The sequence below is a fragment of the Pan troglodytes genome, chromosome 16 (assembly GCF_028858775.2).
Source record: "Pan troglodytes isolate AG18354 chromosome 16, NHGRI_mPanTro3-v2.0_pri, whole genome shotgun sequence".
Lineage (NCBI taxonomy): Eukaryota > Metazoa > Chordata > Mammalia > Primates > Hominidae > Pan > Pan troglodytes.
The window spans coordinates 51,108,702-51,115,875 of NC_072414.2; positions in this window are offsets into that span (position 1 = coordinate 51,108,702).

The window sequence follows — 7,174 nt, forward strand, 5'->3', positions numbered from 1 at the left end:
AAGGTCAGGGGAGAGTGAAGGAGTCAGTGACCTATGTCTGCCATCTTACTGGGGAAAAGAGCAAGTAGCCTGTCTTCCTTTAAGTAAGTAGCCTGTAATGGATGTACTACTTTGCCACTGGAATACCCCGGGTCTGTGCCAAGGGACTGAAGAAGTGTAAGATGGGGAGAACTGTATGTCATGGAGTCCTCTTGACGTTCCCCCAGATATAAGTAAAGCACAGGTGGATTTCTCTATTTTTGAATATTACATCAGATTTAGATGCACGACTACCTGTTGACTTGTTTTATAATTGCTACTGATTTTTTTAATGTAGGCAAAGCTTCGTTACTTTGAAATTTATTTAATAAAAGTATTTGTGACATAAACCTGAATTGTTAATATAGGAGCTTATTAAGCTACTGCCATTAGTTATCGAAAAATGTGATAAGTAATGAAGAAAGTAAGGAAGAAAATGACTTTGAACATTTTGACTTTTTGTGCTTTGTTTTGGTGTCTTCCATATCCTGCTGCATCTTATATGTCAAAATGAACATTTCAGTGATAGCTGTCCAAATACATAAAAACTAAAATTCTTTTGTTAGCAAGTCCTTATTTTTATTGTTGTTAACATGCAAGTGATAAACTGATAATTTGAAACATTTTTCTTACTCTGGTGACTTTATTTTAGCTGCTAGCACACTTGAGCATTTGAACCATAACAGTTGACTTAGAGAAAACTACTTTTGTTTTAAAAACTGTTACTTGTTCACGCCTGTAATCCCAGCACTTTGGGAGGCTGAGGTGGGCAGATCATGAGGTCAGGAGATCGAGACCATCCTCGTTAACACGGTGAAACCCAATCTCTACTAAAAATACAAAAAATTAGCTGGTCATGGGTAGCGGGTGCCTGTAGTCCCAGCTACTCAGGAGGCTCATGCAGGAGAATGGTGTGAACCTGGGAGGCGGAGCTTTCAGTGAGCTGAGATAGCGCCACTGCACTCCAGCCTGGGTGACAGAGCCAGACTCCCTCTCAAAAAAAAAAACCACAACTGTTATTTGTAACTAGATGAAACACTAAAATATAAGCTCTTGAGGATATTTTGTTATTAGTGTTTCATAAATGGGAATAGTTTAAATCTGTAGAAAATACATCCTAGTTTCTAACTTCCAAAACCTCTGGGAACACAGTATATGTGTGTCAGACACACACACACACACATACTGTGTTGTTATATATATATGTATATTTGTTGTTGTTGTTGTTGTTTTTGAGACAAAGTCTCCATCTTTTGCCTAGGCTGGAGTGCAGTGGTACGATCTCAGCTCACTGAAACCTCTACATCCTGAGTTCAAGTGATTCTCGTGCCTCAGCCTCCAGAGTAGTTGGGCTCACAGGCGCGTGCCACCACATCACTGTGGCCGGCCAGTATATATATGTATATTTTTTGAAAACTTCACATGTCACAATATTTAATATGTCATTTTTTTCTCAGTCATAGATATTTTCTTAAGAAGTATATACAATGTTGGGCGTGGTGGCTCACACCTGTAATCCCAGCACTTTGGGAGGCTGAGGCAGGTGGATCACCTGAGGTCAGGAGTTTGAGCCCAGCCTGTCCAAACCCCATCTCTACTAAAGAAATTTACCAAAATTAGCTGGACGTTGTGCATGCCTATAGTCCCAGCTACTTGGGAAGTTGAGGCAGGAGAATCGCTTGAACCTGGGAGGCAGAGGTTGCAGTGAGCTGAGATTGCACCACTGCACTCAGTTTTGGTGACAGAGCAAGACTCTGTCTCTTTAAAAAAAAAAAAAAGCCCAGTCTCTCCCCAAAGCTTTATCTGTTGTTATACAATAGTTTTCACTTTGTAACCCCAAAACTTAGTGGTTTACACATCAAACATCTCAGTTACTGTGAATCAGGCACTCAGGAACAAACAGCCTCGTTTTGCATTTCTACTTCAGGGTCTCTCATGAGGTTATAATCAAGGTCAAGGTGACTGTTGGGGCTGCAGTCATTTTTTTTTTTTTTTTTGAGACAGAGTCTCGCCCTGTCGGACTGGAGTGCAGTGACACGATCTCGGCTCACTGCACTCTCTGCCTCCCAGGTTCAAGCAATTCTCCTCCCTCAGCCTCCCTAGTAGCTGGGATTACGGGCAAATGCCACCACACCTAGCTAATTTTTGTATTTTTAATAGAGATGGTGTTTCACCATGTTGGCCAGGCTGGTCTGGAACTCCTGATCTCAGATGATCTGCCCACCTCGGCCTCCCAAAGTGCTGGGAGTACAGATGTGAGCCACTGCACCTGGCTGGTCTTTTTTTTTTTTTTTTTTTTTTTTTTTTTTAACCTTTTAAAAATCTACCCTTCTGCACACTGTTGGTCTACAAGTCATCTGAAGGCATCACTGGGTCTGGACAATCCATTTCTAAGATTGCTTAGTCCCCAGGCTGTTGACAGGCAGTCTCAGCTCCTCACTGGCTACTGAGAGAGTTCACTTCTTTGCTACAGGAGCCTCTCCAGAGAGCTGCTAGAATGTCTTTACAACAGGGTAACTTGTTTTACCCAGAACTACTGATCCCAGAGAAAGCCAAGAGGAAGCCACATGCCACTTTTTGATCTAGTCTCAGAAGTTACACTTTGTCCTTTCTGCCACATTCTATTTCTTAGAGAGTAACTAAGGGCAGGCTATACTCGAGGTGGTGAACTAGGTTCCACCATTTGAAGAAAGGTGTAGCCAAGGATTTGTGTACAAATTGTGAAAACACTCTTATCCCGTATATCAAGACCCAGCTTCAAACATGTAAACTTCTGTGGGCAAAAATTCTTTTTTTTTTTTTTTGAGGGCAGGGGTGCAATCTCAGCTCACTGCAACCTCTGTCTCCCGGGTTCAAGCGATTCTCCTGTCTCAGCCTCCCGAGTAGCTGGGATTACTCGTGCCTGCCACCACACCCAGCTAATTTTTTGTATTTTTTAGTAAAGACGGGGTTTCACCATGTTGGCCAGGCTGGTCTCAAACTCCTGAACTCAAGTGATTGTGGCAAACATTCTATCAGACTGGCCTCAGTGCTTCCTAAGGCTTTGAATTACATCTGATCCATAGTTCAGCACCAGATGATTTCTTTTAACTGCAGGAGATAACCAAATGCCAAAATATCTCTTTGAAATGACGAAGGCAACTCAAATTTCCCATATGAAAAATCTACCAGGATAACATCATTGAGAATTCAGTTTACAAATGATCAGAAATCTCAGATACTGTGCTATGTTTTCTTAAACTGTGATCCCCCTGTGAAACCAAGATGATAAGACTATTCCAGCAAACGAAAAGCTTATTTGGTGCAACGACTTGGAATGCCCCCAGGTAAGTGTATTTGTTACCTGTTTTGTAACAAACCACCCCCAAATTGAGTGGTTTATAAAACACATTTATTTGCTCACAGTTGCGTGATTTGGGCAGTGCTGGGCAGGCATAGCTCATCTTTCACTGTGGTATGACGTTTCCTCATGTGGCTACATTCAGCTGCAAGTTCTACTGAGACAGTGTCCACGTGGCCTCACCTTGCATATCTGACGCGTTAGCTGGGATGGTTAGGACAGGTGATAATGCACTGGGCATTTCTCTCAATGTCATCTCTAGAAAGGAATAGCTTGGGTCTCTATGGTGGTGACGCAGGACTCCAAGGGAGAAATAAACTGCTTCCTAAGACCCAATCCTCTTACTGGAACAGCATCTCTTCTATCACATTCTGTTGGTTAAAGTAAATAATAAGGCTAACCCAAATTTAAGGAGAGAGAAAATAGATTACACCTGTTCACAGAAGGCACTGCAAAAAAAAAAAAAAAAAAAAGGGGGGCACTCTTTAATCCACCACAGTGAGGTAAAACAAGCCCCATTGTTTTGTTAGAATACCTAGCACAAGCTTTCTGAACACATTTACTTTTCCCCCCAAACCAAAGCTTTGCATATAGAGAAGCGCATGTGCAAAATGATTTATATTCTCAGAGGAATCAGCAGTGAAAGAACTTTCCGTTTCCCAGTGTGATTGATTTATTATTATTATTATTTTTTTGAGACAAGAGTCTCACTCTGTCACCCAGGCTGAAGTGCAGTGGCGTGATCTTGGCTCACTGCAACGTCCGCCACTCAGCCTCCCAAGTAGCTGGGACTACAGGCACACGCCACCATGCCTGGCTAATTTTTTTTTTTTTTTTTTTTTTTTTTTTTTGTATTTTTAGTAGAGAAGGGGTTTCACTGTGTTAGCTAGGATGGTCTCCATCTCCTGACCTGGTGATCCACCTGCCTTGGCCTCCCAAGGTGCTGGGATTACAGGCATGAGCCACCATGCCAGGCCTCCTAGGGTGATATTTGAAAAAAAGAAATTTATGGATGGGCTGGGCATGGTGGTTCATTCCAGCACTTTGGGAGGCTGAGGCAGGAGGATCACTTGAGCCCAGGAGTTCGGGATCAGCCTAGGCAACATAGTGAGACCCCCATCTGTACAAACCATTTAAAAATCAGCCGGCCGAGTAGTCCCAGCTACTCGGGTGGCTGAGGTAGGAGGATCACTTGAGCCCGGGGGATTGAGGCTGCAGTGAGCTGTGATCACACTGCTGCATTCCAGCCTGGGTGACAGAGGGAGACCCTGTCTCAAAACAAGAAGAAGTTTGTGTGTAAGGTTTTAGGTTAGTTACAGTGAGAAGTACAAAATAAGAAATATTATCTTCATTTTTAACACCTGTAATCTCAGCACTTTGGGAGGCCAAAGCAGGAGGATCTCTTGAGCTCAGGAGTTTGAGACCAACCTGGCAACATAGCAAGACCTCCTCTCTACAAATAAAAAAATTAGCTCAGTGAGGTGGCTCACTCCTGTGGTCCTAGATCCTCAGGAGGCTGAGGTGGGAGAATCACTTGAATCTGGCTGGTCAAGGCTTCAGTGAGCCATGATTGCACCATTGCACTCCAGCCTGGGCAACAGAGCAAGACGCCTTCTCAAAAAATAAAAAATAAAATAAAACGTGTTAATACAGATTCAATTACTCAATTTTGACAATGTCAAGTCGGTTAATAAAAGCACTATACCCAGCCTAGGCAACACAGTGAGACCCTGTCTCTACAAAAATTTTTAAAAATTAGCTGGGAGTGGTGGTATATACTTGTAGTCCCAGCTACTCATGAGGCTGAGGCAGGAGAATGGTGTGAGACCAGGAGTTCGAGGCTGCAGTAAGCCGTGATTGCACCACTGCACTCCAGCCTGAGCAACAGAGCAAGACCCCGACAAAAAAAAATACATAAGAAAGCACCTTTACCGTTCATAAAAAAGCCCTATGAGTAAGCAAGCATTGTCACTTTTATGGTTGTATCTTTTGATAACATATCAACATAAAGCAAAAATATTTTACAACTTCAGTGCACTAAAACATCTATTTTTCTTTTCCAAGACTTTTCCATAGGATACCTAGTTTTTAGTTATGGGATGATTATGGATAGGCTAACATCTTTTCACATAGTAGCTGCAATTATTCCTGTTTCACCTAAGAGGAAACAAGTTCAGAACTGTCAGATGCCCTCCAACCAATAGGGATTGAGGCAATTTAGGAATTTAACTTTACATAAGTCTCGTCCAACCACACTGATTATTCGTCCCCAAGTAACAGAACCATTTAAGAATGATGGGAAAGCTTGGTCAAATTTTTATTTATTTATTTTTGAGACAGAGTCTCACTCTGTTGCCCAGGCTGGAATGCAGTGGTGCGAACTCGGCTCACTGCAACCTCTGTCTTCCAGGTTCAAGCGATTCTCCTGCCTCAGCCTACTGAGTAGCTGGGATTAGAGGCCTGCACCACCACGCCCAGCTAATTTTTGTATTTTTAATAGAGACTGGTTTTTACCATGTTGGCTAGGCTGATCTTGAACTCCTGACCTCAAGTGATCCACCTGCCTCAGCATCCCAAAGTGCTGGGATTACAGGTGTGAGCCACCATGCCAGGCCTTCAGATTCTTAATGGAACCTGATATCATGGGTGTTAGATCACTCCTTTCCTCTTTTCCTTCTCTTTTCCCATTAATCTCACTTTTTGCTTTCCTGTTTCTTTTTCTGTCTTGATCTTCACCTGCTTCTTTTTACAAGGGCAACCTTAATACTGTTCTCTTTGGACTGTGCTAATCCTCCCACTCTTCTGCTCAAGACTGGTGTCACACCTTGTTTTTCATTCTTAAATCTTACATACATCATAAGATCATTTATTAGATGAATATTTTTTAATTAATACACTTAAATTTTATTTCAGTAGCTTTTGGGATATAAGTGGCTTTCTGTGATGTGGGTGAATTATATAGTGGTGAATTCTGAGATTTTAGTGTGCCCATCACCGAGGTAGTGTATATTTTATCTAATATGTAGGTTTTTATCCCTGTCTCCCCTTCCACCCTCCCTCTTCTGAGTCTCTAAATTCCATTATATCACTGTGCTTGCCTTTGTATATTCACAGCTTAGCTCCCACTTACAAGTGAAAACATACGGTTTTTGGTTTTCCACTCCTGAGTTACTTCACTTAGAATAATGGCCTCTAGCTCCATCCAGGTTGCTGCAAAAGACATTATTTTGTTCCTTTTTATTGCTGAGTAGTATTCCATGGTGTATATATGCCACATTTTCTGTACCCACTCGGTCGATGGGCACTTAGGTTGGCAATTGTGAATTGTGCTGCTGTAAACATACATGTGCAAGTGTCTTCTTCATATAATGACTTCTTTTCCTTTGAGTATATACCCAGTAGTGGAATTACTGGACCAAATGGTAGAACTACTTTTTGTTCTTTAAGGAATCACCATACTTTTTTCCATAGAAGTTGTACATTCTTACCAGCAGTGTTTAAGCATTCCCTTTTCCCCACATCCACGCCTACACTGTTTTTTGACTATTGTTTTTTGAGGTTTTTTTTCTTTTTTAGACAGGGTTTCAATGTGTTGCCCAGGCTGGAGTACTGTGGCACAATCATGGCTCGCTGCAGCCTCAGACTCATGGGATCAAGGGATCCTCCTGCCCCAACACACGGCCCCCCGCCCCCCGCCACCCTCCCAGTACCTGGGACTACAGGTGCTCACCACTACACCCGGCTAATTTTTGTATTTTTGTAGAGACGGGGTTTTGCCATGTTGCCCAGGCTGGTCTTGAACACCTGGGCTCAAAT